Source organism: Meriones unguiculatus, chromosome 17 (genome assembly GCF_030254825.1).
Source record: "Meriones unguiculatus strain TT.TT164.6M chromosome 17, Bangor_MerUng_6.1, whole genome shotgun sequence".
In the NCBI taxonomy this organism is placed as follows: Eukaryota; Metazoa; Chordata; class Mammalia; order Rodentia; family Muridae; genus Meriones; species Meriones unguiculatus.
In genome coordinates this window covers 34,020,097-34,040,154 of record NC_083364.1, presented here as the reverse complement: position 1 = coordinate 34,040,154, position 20,058 = coordinate 34,020,097, and the positions used below count along the sequence as shown (strand labels likewise).

General features: G+C 49.8%; 1 long non-coding RNA gene across 2 annotated transcripts; it reads right to left on the bottom strand.

Annotated features, from left to right (window-relative positions):
* Positions 1-1,767: 1,767 nt before the first annotated feature.
* On the bottom strand, positions 1,768-19,985 carry LOC132648532 (uncharacterized). 2 transcript variants are annotated; one of them, XR_009586946.1, is made up of 5 exons: positions 19,703-19,985; positions 17,958-18,126; positions 14,665-14,921; positions 11,831-12,539; positions 1,768-3,301 (listed from the first exon to the last, which is right to left on the bottom strand). It is a non-coding gene; the product is annotated as an uncharacterized LOC132648532 (long non-coding RNA). The 2 variants fall into 2 exon arrangements; XR_009586947.1 differs by having other exon boundaries at positions 1,768-3,298; positions 11,831-11,956.
* Positions 19,986-20,058: the final 73 nt, after the last annotated feature.

Sequence of the window (20,058 nt, the reverse complement as noted above, 5' to 3'; positions counted from 1 at the left end):
ATGTTCTCAACCAAGTACCATCGACAGCAGACACCACAGTAGATCAGGAGACATTTCTCCCAAGAGAGCAGGGTGTTCTGAAAATCTGAACCCATCTTTCAACAGAACAGTTTTACTCATTTCTAAATGTGCTGTAATTTACACTTGGGCTGGAGGGTGATTTCCAGGCTCTTAAAAGTCCTGCATGTCCCTGTTGTACTGGTGTTTCCCACAGTTCACCGGACCCCATGCAGGGGTCTGAGAGTTATTTAACGCCTGTTCTAGAGAGAAGCCCAGCATTATGGAGATTCACAGGCTTCTGCCGGAAGCATGGTAGAAGAGAGGATGGATCAGTAGTTATCAGCCAGGCCTGAGGAGAGCGGAGGCTGCTTAGCTCCTGTCCATCTGTCCTGAGGCCTAATCAAGTTATCATACTGCCCTGAGTCTCCCAGCCTCCATCCCTCCTTCGAATGAGAACAAAGATTTGTAGACAAAGTTCTAGCAGCAGGTAGCTGGGGCTCTCCCGGCGGGCTGGATGAAAAGCACCTGTAACCTCATCCGCCTCCATCCGGTTCCTGCTGGGAGCCACCCAGGCAGCACGTGCTGCTGCTCACAGTGGTTTCTTAGCCCAGGCTACGTTGGGAGGACTGACGGCATTCTGTGTTTGAAGAGCGTGAGGCAGAGTGGACTCAGCTGTGAGAGGGAAGGCACACGCAGCCCAGGAGAGGTAGACACTACCTTCTTCTTTTTGATATTGGCTCTTTAAGGCCTGATGTGGGGCAATCCTCAGGGTGGCATGGAGGGAATAGGGGTGCCTCTGCAGAGAGAATGAGAGGCAAGGAGGGTGCCAGCCTCCCACCAAAGCCAGACATGGGCTTGGCTCCTCTAAGCTGCCTCTTCATTTCCGAGACAGTCTGGCTGTGCAAATAGCCCACATTGGGCCGGAGCCGTGATCTCCCTGCCTTCGTTTTCAGGAACTGAGGAAATTCTTGGCTTATAAGGTGTGCTTGGCCCCGTGGATGCCACAGAGGGCGTGTGGAGATCAGAGGACAAGACTCTGCTGTCAGCTCTCTCCTTCTACCTTTATGTGAATTGTAGGGATCATACTCAGGGCACCGGGCTGTGTGACACGTTCCTTTACCTAGGGAGCCATCTTGCTGCCCTCTTTCTGCATTCTGATGAAAAGTTCATGTTTAAAAAAATCCCAGGTAGAGACCTGGTCGCTCCATCTCTCCTCTTTTTGCCCTTCAGACTATTCATTTATGTTTTAGCCACTCCACCACAGGACCATCAATTGTCAACCTAGGTGGCTGCTGGGTGCTATTAGAAAGCAGGCTGAGCAAGCTATGAGAAGCAAGCCAGTGAGCAGCACCCCTTCATGGCCTCTATAAGCTCCTGCCTCCAGGTTCCTGTCCTGACTTCCTTTGATGATGAATTGTAATATAGAAATGTAAGCCAAACAAATCCTTTCCTCCCCAAGTCGCTTTGGCTAGTTACCCTGACTAAGACACTGGCTTTCCACGTTTATTTTATGTTCTGCTATCTTACTAGACTCCCTTAGTCTTGAAAATTTTTCAGGTTGGTTTGCTTGTTTCTGTCTCTAGGGGAAAGAATTTTACCCTTTGCCATTAAGTATGATACTAACTGTAGTGCGCGCGCACACACACACACACACACACAGAGCATACTATATATTAACATAGATGGATATTGCATGTGTGTGTAATTTGTTAAGTTGAGGGCTCTTTTTCTTAAAAAGTCACGCATGCATCTGTCGATATGCTCATGTTTTCCTCTTTATTAATATGATGAACTGCAGTCATGTATTCCCGGGTTAAAGATACATAGTCACGCTGTATTGCCTTTTTAAATAGTGATATCTTGTTAGATTTTATTTTCTAGAATTCTGATTTTTTAAAAAAGATTTGTTTATTATTATTTCACGTGCTTGAATGCTTGCCTGCAGGTGTGTCTGTGCACTGCATGCATGCAGTGCCAGAAGTGGCCAGAAGAGGGCATTAGGTCCCCAGGAATTGGAGTTATCTATGGCTGCTAGGGACCTTGAGGGTGCTGAGAATTGAACTTGGGTCCTCCCTTGGAGCAGCTACTGCTCGTAACCACTGACGTCTTCTCTCCATGGAAAATTTTGATTTTCTGTGCATGCTTGTGATCTCTGTCTGTTTTTGGTATCGGGGTAATGCTAACCTCCTAAAATGAATTAGGAAATGCTCCTGCCTCCATCCTTTTTGAAAAGTTTGTGCAAGACAAGCTGGATGTGTTGTGGGGGTGCACACCTGTGACCCCGGCACTCTGGAGGAGAAGTAGAAGAACCAGTGGCTTAAGTGCTCTTCGGAGCCATCTCGGCAGCCACGGTTGTTCCTTTGTTCTTTACACTGGATAATATCTTTGTTTCATATTTAAGTCCATTTTCTCTTTCCTCTGTCAACTCCATCCTGTTGTTACAGGATGAGAGAGTGATCTTCTCTCCCTTTCTTTTTTTTTTTCTTTCCTTATATTGTATTTTTAGTTTTGGGATTTCAGTTTTCACCATTTTCATTTTCCAGTCCTGTCTAATAATTTCCCATGTTTTCTTTTACCTTCAGTATAATTACAATCCATTCTAGAAATTACCTGTTTGCTAATTATATCTGGATTGTTTTTTGCTGTCTCACCTGATGCTCTGTTGTCTTGGGAATGCATTCTCCTTTCTTGGTTCTTTTCATAGTAAATGCTTTTGGATTGCAATCTGGACATTGTACACATTAAGTTGGGTAGTTTCTGGATTTTGCTATTTTTCTCCAGTACGTGCTTCTTTTTTTTTTCCGGGGGGGGGGGGTAGGGAGGATGCTTCTTCAGCGGGATGCATGCTGTTGCTGTATAGACCAGGCTGTCCTCTAACTCACAAAGATCTGGCTTTTATCTCTGCCTCCTGAGCGCAGGGTTAAAGGTGCGTGCTAGCACAGCTGGCTGGTATTGTTTCTTTAATCAATCAATTATCTTGGTTGGATTCATACTGCAACCCCTGTGTCTGATGCGGGAGACACTAGAATAGGCTCAGATCTTTTTTTTCAACAGCTTAGTGGCATTCCCTGTGAATATGTAACTCAAGGTTTGAGCAGAGACGAGAACAAACAGGCTGTTGAGAACTTTCCTGGCTCTTTCCGTGGAGGATTTGCCTTTTCATCCCCATCTCATGGTTTGCTTAGCTCCATAGTCCTTTGCACCCCATTAAGCACACGGTCACCTGCATCTGGTTTCTTCTGAAGCTGTACTCATGCGAACCCATTCTTCAGAGAGCAGAAGTCCCATCGAATGCTGTCTGCTTGAAAAAAAAAATCACATGTATTTATTTATTGGTTGACTTTGTGTGTGCATGTGTGGGGGTGAGCAGACCAAGTGGGGCAGCTGGTCCTTTCCATCATGTGGGTCCTGGGGATTACACTCTCGTCATCAGCCTCCACCGGCTGAGCCACCTCACTCACCCTCTGTCCTGTTCTGCTCACACACAGGGTGATGTAGCTCGGCCATCACCAGAAGTGGGGATTGGTGTCATTTAACTTAATCACCAGGAAGTGAAAGATGCTTTTTAATAGTTCAAGGAATGGGGCAATTTTAGGATTAAAAAAAAAAAAAAAAAGGCTTGTTGGGCCTGACACAGAGGGAGCCCTAAATGAACGCTTGGTGGCTGAATCTTCTCAAGGGCACTCCAGTCTGTGGGATGCCACCCTCAGTGAAGCCCCACTCCCCCCACCCACACCCCACAATAAAGCAGCACATTCCATTTTAGACTTTCCCCGGCATGGCGCATTCCTGTAATCCCAGCACTCGGGAGGCGGAGGCAGGTGGATCTCTGTGGATTCAAAGCCAGCCTGGTTTACAAAATGAGTCCAGGACAGCCAAGGCTACACAGTGAAACCCTGTCTGGAAAAAAACCACGGAACGACAAAACAAACAAATCAACCAAGCAACAACAACAACAACAACAAACAAAACCAAAAGCACCTTGACTTGTTTCCAAACATGTCCATTTCTGCTTCTACTCTTCAATTTCCATTCCAGTTCCCCTGGCCACACAGAATGGCCTTGAACCCCAATCCAGCCCTGAGCAGCCCTGAGATGAGCGCAGGAACCTCAACTCCTCCATCCAGCCAGTTCTGTTCCGGATCCCTGGTCCTGGCGTGGCTCTCTCCTCTGTCCTTTGAGCCTCATTGCTCTTTTAAGGTGTGCTGTCCTGGAGGATGTCCTCACCTTCCTGGTCCCAAAGCCTCTTTATTTCATGAGGCAGGTGTGTTTTCCAGTGACTCTCCTGGCAGGGGTGGTATTGTCACCAGGGGCCAGCTTGTTCTGAGGTCTCAGTCACTGAAAGGTCATCAGGCTTTGACAGGCCTTGGATATCAGTCAAGGCCACTAAGTCTGTAATTGCTACTTACAATTTTCAGAAACATTAATCTGTGTCAGATGATGTGATTTTTGCTCATGGTAAGGTCTACCTGGGCAGTAGGGGAACAAAAGGAAAAAAATGCTTTTTAGAATCTTATGGCTGGCAAAGCAATTTGTAGCTTCTACAGCACCCCACTGGATGTACAGGACAACCAGGAAAACTGCATCAAGCAGGAAACAGAGGGTGTGCAGGCACCATCTGACAGATGTGGGGAAAAGACTGTTGAAACCAAGGGGGCTTTACATGTTTATTTGAAAATACTTCCCTCTATACCTCAGTAGCCACAGTCTGAGTTCATCGCAGCCAGTCTTTTGGCGCCTACTTTTGTCCTGAGGTAGTTTTGCACACAGAAGAGCCAGGCTCATCTGGTGCCTCCCTACCCCATTCAGAGGATGGGTGAGAGGACAGCTGTGTGGTCAAGAGATACAGGCCTCTTCTCTAGGCTGTCTGCCAAGACCCTGTGCCTCTGGATTCCGTGGCCTCCGGCAACCAACAAAAGCCCAGGTATGGAGGCTTGGCTGCCCCTGACCTTTTACACGCCCTGGGCTGAGTTGGGGGAGGAGGGGACTGCCACACAAAAGGGTCTGAGGAATGACCCGGCCTGCCTCAGCTACCTGCTGTTCCTCACAAAAGGGGCCCGAGGCCCGGGCTGCCTCTGGAGGCCAGAGAATAGGGCGGAGATAATGAGTGGCCTGGCTACCGCTGCTCCCTTCAGAGAAACCAGAGAAGGAAGGCGGCAAAACCTCCCTGATAATAAAGAAGTAACAAATAAGGAATAAAAGCTTATGGAAGACATCTTAACCCAGGGATGAAAAAAAAAAAAAATGTCAACATCTGTGAAGCTTTCTGCACCAGCGGCCCCGGCCCTAATGAAAACTCTCCAGAAAGCATTCACTGCACACAGGCAAAAAGGCTACATTTTTTCTCTGGGGCGTGGAGGCTTCGACCAGGCTGCCCTTTCTTTTTCAGATGCTGCTGAACCAAGCGCTAATGTTCATCTTCAGCTGTCTGAAGGATGCGGGGGCAGGAAGAGAATGGAGCTCCAGACCATCTTTATTCCCCGAAGTTGGAGGTGGGTGGATTTAAGACCTGGCGACGCTACGCGTCTGCACGGTGAGGCGAGGAGGAAAAGGCAGAGGAATTAGAGAAAACGCTGTTAAACAAGGGTCTCTTTTTGACCGGGGCCTCTTGGGAGGATGCAGCACCAGGAAGAGTAATCCTCTTAGCACCGACTTCTGTGTGTGTACAAAATAGGAGAGTCGAAACTGGCTAAAACACCTCATGAAAACACAGAGATTTGTGTTCTGGGCTTCACCTCCCATTCAGAAGGCCGAGAGTGGCAGATGTTTGCTTGTAAGGCTCATTTACAAACGAAGAATAGGGGTTTAGGGTCGGGGAGGTGCTGACCCCACTCTTCAGAGGTGGAAGTTTCGGGACTTTGAGCCCCATGACTTTACTTTTGGGCCATCCTTGGCACTCCCCACCCCACCTCACACCTTTGAGGTGGTCCACGGACTGTTTCCTTGAGTGTGTGTTCTGACTTTACCGTAGGATGCTTCTCTAAGGCTTAGCGCAAGAAACATCCAATCCTTACCAATAAATGCGGCTGTCTAGGGGGGCTGGCATGAGAAGAAAGGAGCCCCTTAATCTCGACCTGCTTTGTTGCTGGGGTCACTGTGCCATGGTCAGAGAAGGCAGAGATGGTCCTCAGCAGAGTCTCCCCCCCCATAAACATATATGTGTATACACAGATAGGCAAGAAAAAAGCATGTACATACGGACCATTGTTCATCTGCATACAGTCACACACCCTCCTCCCACCTCCAGATTAACCTGATACCCACGGCCCCTCCCAGGAAGGACTGTCTAGCCTTCTTGGCAGGCATCTTCTTCCTCCAGATCCTTCACACACAGGTTATCAGGCTCCTTGTCTTTTATGATTTGACCTTAAACAGAAGAAGCAAGACGCGATGAGGGTAAATGAAAAGCCAGGGACTGCCAAGGGCATGTCACCTAACTGAAAACAGGCGAATGTTCTTCCTTCCTAGAGCGGGGCCCTTCAGAATCTAGACTGTTTGCTGTTGCAACATGAAGAAGCAGCAGAGAGGGCAGCCAGGGCGAGAGTGGCTCAGGTCAGATGTGAGCTGTCCCTCTGTTGGCCTTGGCTTCCCGGGCAGGTAGAGGGTTTCCAGAATGCCTGGTAATTGAGCAGTAGTCTGAGAGTTCTCCGTCATGTCATTTTATTTTTATTAATTTATTCACACACACACTCACGAATGTGCATGTAGAGGTCAGAGGACAACTTGTGGAATTTGATTCTTTTCTTCTGTCTTGAGTTCCGGGGATTGAACTCAGCCATCAGATTTGTGTAGCAAGTCCTTTTAACCAGCTGAGCCATCTGGCTGGCCCAGTCATGTCTTTTTAAATCGGAGAGGATCAGCCTGGTTGTTTGGTGGCTTATGCCTTTAAACCCAGCAAAGGCAGGCAGATCTTTGAGAGTGAGGCCAGCCTGGTCTACATAGAGAGTTTTAGGGCATCCAGGGCTACTCAAAGAAACCATGTTTTGAAAAACTGATAAACAAACAAACAAACCAATTTGGAGGGGATCTTTGTTGATGTATAGTTGAAGTGGGGGCACAGTGACAGTTGTGATCTCATGTCCTCATGTTTGTACAACAAGCCCTTGTGTCTGAGCCATCTCCCCAGTCCAAATCCTCTTCTGATGCCAAATTTGCCTCTAAAGAAACATGCCCAAAGAGGTTATGGACATAGCTAGCAATGGCAGTCAACATTTGAGCTCAGAGCCACCTATCACCACGCTCAAGCTATTAGCCTCACCCTAGCATCCCTCTAAAGAGACCTGGGTGCCAGGTAATTTTCCTTCCCCTTCCTTTCATAGCGAAGAGACCTGACTGGCCTTTCCTAGTTTATCTCTCAGCTTCTGCCATGTCTCCCCCCTCACCCTCATTTTCTTGGAGATATAAGGGAAGCAAGGAAAAAAACCTCTGCTCTCTGCTAGAGAGACTTCACATTCAGCCATCACACAGGCCCGGGACCACTGAGGTGGTTAGACATTGCTCCTTGTGTCCACGAGGAGCTAGGTGGGCCCCATCACCGGGAAGCAGGGCAGCCAGCCTTTTATGGAGGAGAACAACAGTCTTCTGAGCGTCACCTTAGTGCTCGCTCCTTCCCAGGCCTTCCTCTTTTCTGAGGTCAGCTCACTGGCTGCTCCTTTTGTGTCAAACCTGATGCTCTGTGGGGTAGGGAGCCATAATCCCAGACCCAGAGCCTTTAAAGAGGACTGGATCTAATGCCCCGCCCTAAGTCCAAGGTGGGGTGTTTATTAAGTTGGGGTGCACGCACTCTCATTCTACCCTCTTCAGAGGCAGGGGTCCCCTTGACCGTGGCCTGGGTTTAGTTAATATCTGCTGGAGACCAGAGTGTGGCAGGCATGGCGGGCTATTACTTCCAAGATTGGGTTATGGAACTATGGCTGCTGACATGGATTCTCCCATCTCTCTCTGCCCCCACCCCCTCCTCTCTCTTTTAAAGTTTTTTTCGAGACAGTTTTTCTGTGTAGCCCTAACAGTCCTGAAAACTTACTCTGTAGACCAAGCTGGCCTCAAAGTCCAATATATATATATCTGTCTCTGCCTTCCGAGTGCTGGAATTAAGGCATGTGCCACCACCTCCCAGCTCCTTCTCTCTCTGATTTATTTATTTATTTTATGTATATGAGTGCTCTATCTGCATGTACATTTGCACGCCAGAAGAGGGCACCAGACCCCAGTATAGATGCTTGTGAGCCACCATGTTGCTGGAAAGTGAACTCAGCACCTCTGGAAGAGCAGCGGGTACTCTTAACCACTGAGCCATCTCTCCAGCCCCCTCGCCCCCCTCTGAAATCTTGCTCTGGGGAAGGCCAAACTGCCACTTTTGGGAAGCCATGATGGATTATGGAGAGTCTATACAGTGAGAAACTGAGGCCATCCAGCCATCACATATGTGGTCCTGGAAGTGGCTCGTCCCAGCTTTATGGCAGCCATGTGAGTGGTCCTGGAAGCAGATCTTTCTCAGTCTGACTGCAGGCCTAAGAACACATTGACTGTACCCTTACAGGAGACCTTGTACCCAAACCATCAGGACAATCCCCTTCAGAGAAACGAATGGTTGTTGCTGAAGTCGCTGCCTTTGGGGACAATTTGTTACACGACAGTTAAGTCGCTAGTATGCTCCCGAATGCTGAGGGAGAACAAGGGCTTTGACGGAGGAAGCCACTGCTCTTGTCTGCACTCTTCCTGGGAGAACAGACCTCTCACACTTCCTTGTCTTTGAAATAAGCCAGGAGACGTGAATTTGGTCAGTTTCTTCCACTGGGTCTCCCCGTGCTGCGAGGGCTCAGGCATGACGTGGCAGTAGGAACAATAGGTCACACACGGGCTGCCACAGAGAGGAACAGTTCCCAAGTGTCTCCTTCCAGAGGTGAGCTGTCCAGTTGTTTTATTTTTGTTTTCGTTTGTTTGGCTTTTGTCAACTTGACATAATCTAGGATCATTTGGGAAGGAAAAAAAAAAAACTCAGTTGAGAAAATTCCTCTATCGGATTGACCTGTGATTAGGTCTACGGCGGCTTTTCTTGGTTAATGATTGATGTGGGTGTCCACGAGGGATGGTGCTGTCCCTGAGCAGGTGGTCTGGAGTTGTATAAGAAAGCAAGCTGAGGAAACCACGAATGGCAAGCTGTGCTTTCTGCTTCAGCTCCTGCCTCCACATCCCTGAGTTCCTGCCCTGAGTTCCTGCTTTGGTTTCCTTCGGTGACAGACTGTTTATTACCTGGAAGTATAAGATGAAATGAACTTTTTCTTCCCCAAGTTGTTTTTGGTCATGATGTTTTATTACAGCGATAGAAACCTTACCTAATACAGAAATTGGTACCAGACAATGGACTGTCATGGTGACAGACCTGGCCATGTTTTGGGGAAGACTGTGGAAGGATTTCAGAACTTTGGGCTAGGAAAGCCATTGAGTGCTCAGAGCTTAATGGGCTGTTGTATGGACTTGGAAGATCAGAACGTTGAGAGTGATGCAGATAATGGAAGCCTGGCTTGTGAGGATTCAGAGGAAAGTGAAAACTCTGTCAGGGCTGTTTGAGCTGTACTTTGAATTAAGAGCCACTAATGCCATTGATGCTGGTCAGCTGGAGCTGAGAAACGAGCTGTGATCAAGAAGAGACCGGCCTCTCGGAGGCGAAATCTTCTGGGAGTTTTTCCTCAGGCTCAGCACACAGATGCTGTGGTCCAGAGGTAGTTAGTGTGGTCCATTGTGCCGGCAGTCAAACTTGGTACTGTATAAGGGTTTCTAGTGTGGCACTGAAGGCACGAAGGTGTCATGGAGAGCAGCGGAGGCTTAGCACCACGTGGCTAGGTTAGAATCCCTGAGGAGAGCCCAAGTGAGGCTATTGGTGAAGGTACAGCCCAGTGGCAATGTAGAACTTCCCCTCCTCCGAATTTTGGAGATGCCTTTATCATGGAATGACCACCAGAGACAGCAGCAGCTAGCTATGCAAGCCAGCGGAGCATACAAGCTGTGTGCAATGCAGAGGGCAGAGCCAGAAAGATGTTGAACCTTTTGGAGTCCAGGGATGGTGACTAGGTCCCAGACAGCAAGCACTGAACTTTTTATACTGTTGGAATTTGGTTTTGCTGTGCTTTGCTTGTAGCTGAGCCCTGGTTCTTCCCTCTTTGAGTGAGAAAGTATTTAATTTGTTTTCAGTTTTACTGAAGCCCACAGTTGAGAGACTGGATATTTTAGAGGGACTTGAGGGGTATTTTCAAGAGGCCCAACTTTTAAAGTGTCTGCCTAATAAAAGAGGTTTAACCCATGTGTATGAGTTCTGAATTTTGTACGGAACATAGTCATGAAGTGAGCACGATTTTATGTATGTATGTCTGTATGTATGTATGTATTCAGTTTAAGCAAAGTTTATGGAAAGAAGGAACCTGACAGTCGTGAGGTGTAGCTCTCTACATCAGCACTCCTTTTCTCTGTGAGCGTTCTCTGTGTAGCTGTCCTGGTCCTGCATTCTCCATGGGCTTTGCTTCCTGGCTTACCAGAGGCCCCTTGCACCCAGGCTTTTTGTGGTTGGAAATCCAGGTCCACTGTGTCTGGAGCTCTCCCAGATCCCGCAGTCACTCCTGGCCTAGCTGCCCCAGATCTCACTTCTTGGCTCCAGCTCAGCTCCTCTCCGCCCACCCCCCATTAGGCTTGGCTTACTGCTAGAAGCACAGCTGTGTGGGCTCAGGTCTGGAGTCCCGCTTGGCCTGCCTAGCTTCCTTGTGGGGGCTGTTGGGGCTCCTCACTCTGCAGAAGGAAGTCTTTCTTCTGCTGCTCCCTTAGCTGGGAGGCCTTGTTGCTGTGCTGCTGCTGAAGGGCCTGAGACATCACCCTGGGGCTTGAGCACTCGTCCACCAAGTTTAACTGGAGTCTGATGGGGCATGCGTCACCGTGCCATTGCCGTGAAGAGACGCCATGACCAAGGCAACTCTTGCAAAAGAACACATTTGAGTGGGGCTTGCTTACAGTTTCCGAGGGTCAGTCTGTTGCCATCATGGTGGGAATCAGACATGCTAAAGCAGTAGCTGAGCACTTTAGGTAGATAGGTAGGAGGAGAGAGGGGAGAGAAAGCCTGGGCCTGTGTGGGCTCTTAAAACCTCAAAGCCCAGTGACACACTTCCTCCAACAAGGCCACGCCTCCTAACTCTTCCCAAACAGTTCCCCAGCTGGGGCCATTCTCAGTCAAACCACCACTGTTTGGGAAGCTTCATTTCCCCCTCTCCTGGGAAACGCCCCTGTTCCTAAGATTTGAAAAGGATGACTCTGCCCTCTGCCTTATTTACAAGTCAGAGCATTCAAGAACTGCCCAGCTGGCATGGTTTTGGTGGACTTCAGAGACTTGTCAAAAGCAGCTGTCAAATCTCTAAGCCTGAACCTTCAGTTCTTGTTGGAAATCCATGGAGGAGTGGCAATTACTGGCTGAAATGAGAGCAAGGGGGTTATGGCTGACCCCATCCTTGAGCGTGTGTCAAATGGGTGGGACAGAGCAGGCAGAGGGGGGGGTCACTGGGCACACAATGTCGGGATTTTAAGGGAGGAGCTGGATGGTGGGTTTTCTCACAACATCCTTTTATTGCAGTCCTTCTATCTGGGGGGCCAGTTCCCTGAGCGTCTGATTATCATTTCTCCAAATAAAGAAGACCATTCCTGATCACTTGCCAATGTCCCCCACCCTCTCTGATGATGGACAGGCCCCAACCCTGGGGCCTCAGTGTCCTAGCTGTAGGATGGGAAGTCCTTTCCAGCCCTGAGGTCATGTGATATTCATAGGAGATGGGGATCTCTCGGTATCACTTACCTTCTACCTCCAGTTCCTTTCTTTTACTGTGGCTTGGACCAATAGTGTTGACGGTGTGACCTTGGGAAATCCAAGTAAGCGTCAGTCAGTGCGAGCGCGGAGGTGAGCTCGAGGAAACCCTGTGGGCTGCAAACACCTCTGCTGAGGCATGCTTGCTTTCATACCCGCTTACTTGACATCCAAGTACCCTGTGAGGATGGCTGGGCGAGCAGCCATGAAGTAGTCACCCTCCAGCTTAGCCGATTTGCTTTGAGGTCTTCGATGCCTGGGTCCTCCCCTAGCTGCCTGAGGAAGCCGTGAGGGTTAAGGAATCCAGGGGAATCCTGCACAGCCGGAGGGAGGCATGATCAGAGCCTAAACACATCTGCTGAGGAGGCCATAGGTGGGATGTACAGGCTAGTACAAGCCCCTAGACTTGTTCATCCCTGTGCGACAGCCAGCCTCACCCTCAACCTGGGCATCATCTGTGTCACTTTGTCTTAACCACTGCCACAGTGATCCCAGCTCCATACTGCTTGTTTCACCTCTGTCCCGGGGTTGATGAGTGAGGTGGGCTGCAGGCTCCTAAGGTCCTGGGGTCTTTGGTCCAGGGGCAAGATGTATTCCATTAACTTGATACTGGCTTCCATTGCGGGGGAGGGCACAACACGGTAAATCCTCACCCAGGCATATGCAGCAACAGCCAACAGAGCAAAGAGGGTGGCCTAGGCTGAGAGACAAAAATGAGGGAGTGATCATATCTTGAAGGCCAGCCCAGAGGGACAAAGCTTGCTCCCTCCTCACAAAAATGACCCCAAGATGTGCTTATGATAAATATGTGATCAGTGATATGATTTTTTTTTCTAATCCCACAGTTGAGGGAATGACCTTAGATCAGCTGCAGGATACAGAGCTGGGCTATTGCCACACTGCCACGGTCTGGATGACAGTGGCTCTCAACCTTCCTAAGGCTGTGACCCTTTAACACAGTTCCTCATGTTGTGGTGACCCCCAACCACAAAATTATTTTTATTGCTACTTCATAATTGTAACTTTGCTACTGTTATGAATCGTCACGTGGATACCGGAGTCAGATATGTGACCCCCATCGGGCTTATGAACCATAGGTTGAGAACTTCTGGTCCGGAACCATCCTGTCTGTTTCCCATCAATGCCATTGTCAGAACCCTAACATCTGAGGGTTTCCCTGATGTACCCCAAATAACCGAGTGTTCTTCCCACAAGACTTCCACTGAACCCTGTCCATCCTTCCTTTGTCCCTTCCTTCATCCTTAGGTCAGGGGTAGTCTGCTAGCTCCAAGGACCCAGAAACTCCGTAGAATCAAGGCTTTTCCTACCGTCTTTCTCTCTAGCCTTCTGTATTGATTGGTACCTAGTAGTTACTTAGTGAATGAGAAGTTGAGGTGGCTGCTCTGCCACAGGGCTCCCCAAGCTTGTTGCCTGCCACCTCTGGGCCTTAGAAGTGAGACCCTGTACCCCAGCTACTCTTTACGGATAGTCCTAAGTGTGAAGGCACATGTCCCAGTGTAGGGAGGGCCAGAAGGAGCCCATCTGCAAGATGTGTTTCGAAGTGGACTCCTGGGGGGTAGGAGGGTCTCTGGAGCAGGCTAGGGAGAGAGAGGACCCTGGTGGCCCATGTGCTTGCCTGTGGAGAGGACTCAGCTGAGTCTCTACCTGAGTGGCCGCAACTGTGATGGCTCCATCTTCCCATGGTCCATTTTTTTTTTCCATCACCGGAAGTGTCCATTCAGTTCCTGTTAGAAGCCCAATGAGCGTTGGGACCAAGGGTGATGGAAGAGTGACCTGGTGTCTTTCACTGAGAGATGTGTGTGGAAACAAGTGCTATAAAATCTCTCTTCCCATTTGTCTTCTGAGTGGGATTTTGGAAGTTCCCAATTTCCTTGTCCCAATCTGGGAAAGGTCTGTCTGAACCTTGTAGATACCAGAACCACTGTGATTTACAGCGTTTTCCTAAAGACACTTAAAAAAAAAAAAAGCCTAACAAAGTATCTTGCAAACCCTTTTCACCAGCAAGGGGGGTAAAATGGTGAGGGAAAGGTTAAAAAGAAAAAGGGATTTGAGCCAATAGTTCTGACTTGCTGCAGGCCAACGGGAGGGGAGAACCGAGTAGCAGGGATTTCTTTCCAGGGGAGTGTGCTGGAGCCAGCTGAGCCGCTGCCAACCCTGATGGGCCAGCAGCCAAGAACTTGGGGAGGGGGGGCAACTGCCCTGTGCCCTCCAGGCCCTGTGACTCCCACTGTGTCCTAAGCAAGAATCTTCCTGTGCTGGGGTGGGGGAAGGGGCAAGGTGCCAGTGGTCCCCCTTGGGTCCTGGCTTTTTGAGGTTGGGTCAAGCTCTGCTTCTCCCTGGATGACCCTTGGGGGAGAGAAGGAGAGAGGGAACCGGCTGAAAGCTGGGGTCTGAGGCTTAATCAAGGATGATCCAGTGAGGGCAGCCAGCTGTTTGTTAATGTTGGGGTGCATGACTAGAGAGGCTGGTGGTTGGCCAGGAGGAGACCTTGAGCCTGAAGGCAGGAGGTGCTTTCTCACTGGCCACAGAGCTTGCAAGCGTTTCTCAGTTCAGCCTGTCTTCCTTCTCTCTTTCTTTCCTAACCTTTACTTGTGACAGTTCTCAGCTGTCCCTGGAGACAAAGCCGAAATCTCACCTCAGCTCCTCTGCCCTCTCCCCATTCCCAGTGATCCATCTAGGCCTAACTTGTCCCCCACCACCTCCCCTCTGTGGATGGCAGAGGGTGCACTGTCTGGTTAGAGTGGACTTCTGTACCTTCCTCAGGTTGCAGAGGTGCATGGGGACCTTGGCTGAGGACATCTTACCTTGTCAGGATGTCCTGAGAGCCATCCAAGGCAAGCAAGGAAGGGTAGAGGTGGCGGGATTGGCGAGGCCTCTTGCCAGCCAGCCAACACTGTGTGCTCCTGGCAGTTGCTGACACTGCCTGGCCCAGTGAGCAGCATTGGCAGGCAGGGCTGGCAGGAAGGGGCCTTCTCCCATCAGATACTCCCAAGTTCTCATGGGTGAATTCAGTGACAGACACTTCCTTCTTCTTCAGCACGATATAAAGAGATGCATGGGGCTGTTAAAAAAAAAAAAAAAGCCTGGCTCTGTAGGAGGAGGATGGAAGGAAGGCAGGGATCAGCTCACACATGGCCACAAGGAAAAGGTCAGAGGCAAAGGTTTCCTTAGAAACCATTCATCCCCTTATTTTCACAGTTAGAAAACTGAGCCCGAGAGAGGTGAAGGGACTCTCCCAGAGGCAGAGTCTGACCAGCCCCCAACTTTGAGTTCTTTCTATCAACTCTGCCACCCAACCAAGCAAGGCCATGGGCCTCTGCTGGAATCAGGACTAAAATCAAGCCATCCAGCTGATTGGAGAGAGGATATGTTTTCCCAAAGGGAAAATATAGTCCGTGGTCACCTGTACCTCCCCGGGTAGCACGGGTCTTTCCCATCCCTGGCTCTTTAATGGAAGGCAAGATGGGTGTTTCTTTAGAAGATTCTCTTGTCCAGTCAATGTCCAGATGGAAGGATTGGAAAGATTTCAAGTGAAGGAATGGAGTCATTCTGGGTCTCTAGTGAGTGCATGAATATGTCCTTAGGCAGATGGGGGAGGAATCTGTGTTTTAGGTGGGCTGTTTTGGCACCCCTGTGTGACACACACACACACACACACACACACACACACACACACACACACACACACACACACACGGGAAGGGCAACATTCCAATCAACAGAAGCTCTCTGACCTGACAACATCCTTAATGGGAGTATGAAGGGAGCTGCTGAAGGAGAGGATCAAGGCTTAGGGATGAGGGGTGGGGGTGGTCACAGAAAGAATTTGAAATGGGAGCTTTACAGTCCAGGAAGAGAGGCCTGGGAACATCACTCCTTTATTATTTGCAGTTTCCAAGGCTACCCGACCCTGACACTGTGCTCTAGCCCCTTGTCACCTGTCCCTTTCTCCTGGCAACAGCCTCCAAACTGGGTTTCCCCCTGCCAATTTTTCCCTTCAGCCCTAGGGTCTTTAGGCTCCCCTGGGCTTGCCGGAGCAAGTCTAAACTCTGTAAATTCCAGCCTCACACTTTTTTCCTAGCTGCTTGTTGGGACAGACCATTCCCCTGTCTGTGAGTACTCACTTAGTCTTCTGTCTGCCTGCCTACCCTGCCTATCCTGCCTGCCGCCGTACATGGTTCTACTTCATTCTTTGCCCCTACAGCTTCATTGCCGTCCTTGGAGCCTGTCAGCTCACATCCATCTCTGTGCTGCCTGAAAACCCCTTCTGCCTGAGACCCCTTCCCCCTTGCCCTAGCCTACCCTACTTTTCCCTCAAAGCTAACCTCCAGCTCTCCTCACTATCCCTGCCTACCTTGTCTCTCACCTGCCCCATGCCCTTCACGGGACCTAAAGCAGAATATCGAAACTGTCAGCAATTTATCCTTCTCCACGGGCTGCTGTGGTGAGGTCATTCACAGCGGGTCTCCTAGGGGTTTTAGCGTTTGGTAGAGGCTTCATAAAATATCCACTCAGTCAAAATGATCTGTTTCTCACTGGCCCGAGGAGAGCTGCTCAAAGGTAGGACCCACCCCCCAAATCACTGGCATGCCTGGCACAGTGCCTGGCTCACAGGCACTCACAGCCTGTTCCATAAATACTCAACTTACGGGATTTCAGCAACACTTAATTGAGAAGTCGTATATATTGTTTTCTCTCTGAAGAGGACCCTGCTTGGGGAGGGGGGAACCTCACAAGTTGTCTTGCTTAGGGATCATTACTGCTTCTCACCTCTGAAATGTCAAATGTGAAAGCAGAGATTGCTTCGAGCAGAGATTAACAGGGTGGGACAGGAGGCAGGGTGGGAAACATCGGTAGGAGAGGAAAGAGGATAGACCCTGACCTTGCTTTCTGCACATGGGAGGGTAAGCAAGGCAGGGCTGTGTTGGGGTTGGTGGGTTATTGGGTCTTTTGGGGACCAGAACAGCACTTTTTCTTACTTTCCCAGGCAGAGTCTAGGAGCACAGGTAAGTTTAGATCATCCAAGAGAACACAAATCATTCAGATGCAAGGTCTGACAACATCTCCATCAACACTCATTACCAACCTTGCATGGTTTGCCATTAAAAATAAGGGAGAGAGAGAGAGAACATGAAGCTGGAGTTGGGTGGGTAGGTTTGGGGAAGAGTTGGGGGAGGGGAAAACATGAGCAAAATATATTGTATGAAAAAGTTTTTCTAGTAAAAAACAATAAAATTAGAGACCCAGGCCCACAGAATCAACTGGTCAGGACTCATGGGCACTTGCAAAGATCAGGGAGGCTCTAGGGGTCTGGCCTAGGTCATCTATGTTGTGGATGAGTAGTTTGGTGTTCTTGTGGGAGTCCTAACAGTGGGAGAGGAGGCTGTCCCTGACTCTTTTGTGGAATCTTTTCCTCCTCCTGGGTTGCTTTGTCCAGTCCTGATGTGATGGTCTGTGCCTAGTCTTCTGTAGCTTGTTATGCTGTGTTTGGTTGAAGTCCCCTGGAGGCTTGCTCTTCTCTGATGGGAGGAGGAGGGGAGTGAGGAGGTGGGGGCTGAGGGGAAGAGAGAGAAAGAAAACTGTAGTTGGGATATAATATATGAAAGAAGAATAGGAATAAGAAAATCTCACTTTCGTCACTCATATTTGTTGAGTCCATACCACAGTCTGTTTTGTTGATATTTAAATGTTAACAGGAAGAAACAGAAACATATGTACTTGTGCACACATGTATGCACCCTACACACACACACACACACACATACACACACACACACACACACACACACACAAGCAAACACAAGATGACACTCTATAAAGAAATGCAGTAGGTAATGACCTAGTGGGCAGGGGAGGCGTCCTGGTGATGGCACTGGTGCTGAGGACAGACAGCCTGACTGCAGCCTAGCAAGAGGGATAGCACAAACAACCGCATCTTTCCTTGTTGCCAAGCAATAGGATTGCTGGGTCCAGAAGCATTGGAAGAGAGAGAGGGAGAGAAGTCCACACAAGGTAGGTCCCCAGAGCAGCAGGTACCATGCCATGCTCATCTCCTTCACCTGTAGTTCATGTGAAGTGGGGCTTGGTGGGAAGTTACCTGTGATGGAAGGATGCTGACCCAGACCTGACCTGCTACCGAAGTGTCATAGGACAGGCCTCAGACAAGATGCTTTCCGCCTCTGGCCCTCTGCTGCTCCTCTTCTGCATGGTGTCCGACCACCACAGCTCGAAAAAGCATGGCTACTCCAATGCCTGGCCATCATGAGCTAGATGAAAACAAGATACAGCATAATCTGGTTGTCGAGATTAATTTGCCTGAAGGAACCCAGTACCCTTCCACCTAAGCTTCTCTTTCCTGGGGCGGGGGGTGTCTGGGCTGGGCCCCCTCTTAGACGAAGACTGCCTTCCCACGTCATGGCCTCTTGCTTGCTGGTTTTCCTCATGCCAACAGCTGGTCTGCAGCTGCCCATCTGCTGGCCTGCTTCCAGGCTGATAGGAATGGCTTGATGATAGAAAGCTGTGTCACAGCCACAGGGCGGTAGCCCCACCCCACCCCAAATCTCACAGCGTCTCCTTAGAAACCGGCCACCACCTAGCATCTTCCCTCGATGACTTAATGTGACTGGAGTGTGGATTTTGGCAGGTGAACACCACGCATCAAGCTCATATGTGGCAACCAGGGGACCACCCAGCTCTGAAAAGCTGGCCCGCCACTCTTCAGGGTGAGTTCTCCTCAGGCTCGGGCTTGTTTTTCCTGGCGCTGTGACGGCCACATGCTCTGTGGCCTTACGTGTGAGGAGCCTACGTGGGCTCCTTTTACACAGCAAGGGGAGAGAGGCGTACAGAGGGCTACACGGGAACGGAGCCCTTTCTAACCCATTGAACCGCCTGTCCTGATAGATACCCAGCCCCTCCTACACGGAATGTACACAGGATGTGGAGCGCTTCAGGCGGTCCTGGCAGTGCGATCTGGCCAAGTGTTCTGAGTAACCTCTCAGGCAGTGCCTGCTAATTAATACCAGGAACAGCCGCTCAGCACACGGGCAACAGAGAAGCCAGGAATCCCCAGGACAAGGGAAGGGTTCCCTAACGCCTTTGACTCGCCACCTCTTCCTAGACTCACCCCACCACCATCACAGACCCAGACAAGCACTCCTAGTGCACTGCCTGTGAACTCAGTCCTGTCTGGTGGAAAGGAGCTTCTAGAAAGTTCTTTTCTCCAGGAATCCAGACCTGGCCTCTACAAATCCTCACTTTAGAGCTCTTGCCGTGTCCGTCCCCCTTACATGAGAACCCTTTTCAGTGTGCAGATAATCCACCCCCTCCCCCACCCCTGAGCTGGCTCTGAGACCCTCAAACTTCATCTCCTGGATCTTTCCTAAACAAGAAACTTGTCAAGTGCATGCTGAGTGGCCCAGTGAGGAATTCAGATTCGTTCCGGGCTCATCCATGGTTTGTCCTTAGTGGGCATGGATACCTGCTGGGCAGCTACCAGGAACTAGGAAGCCTCCTCCTTCTCAGGGTCTCATATAAGTATCTGTCAAGAGCCCAAGTCTATGCTTAGGTGCTCACCCCAGCCCTTATCCTCATTTCCCCTAATGGGTTAATAAGACTTCATTAACTTCTTTGACACTAAGAAACTGCAACCCTCATAGGAGAACTATGCTTCAGCCGCATCAAGATACACCCTAGGCCCTTAAGCAACCAGAAAGGTGAGCACATCTGGGAAACTGAGGCTGGGATTAGGAGAAATGACATGTGCTCACAGATACATGGTATCCTACCTTTTTTTTTGGGGGGGGGAAGGGTTTCTCTGTGTAGCCCTGGCCGTCCCGAACTTACTCTGTAGACCAGGCTGGCCCCAAACTCAGAGATCTGCTTGCCTCCACCTCTTGAGTGCTGGGATCAAAGGCGTGTGTGCAGCCACCACCACCCTGCTCTGAGCTCTGCATTTCCGAGGCCAGCTCCAGGGCCTCTCCCTTGCCCTCAGACAGCTCAGCCGGGCAAAGGAGATAGGACTTAGGATCATCCAGCAGACACCCATACTTGTGTGTTCTGCACAAGACTGCTATGGCTCTGAGGCTCCATTGTGTCCCTTCTCCCCTGGAGTGCGAGGAGCCCAGCGTTTATCGACCCCCTGCTGAGGCTTTCTGGCACCAGAAGCAGGGTGTGCCCACTCAGCCTGGGCCAGAGAGAGC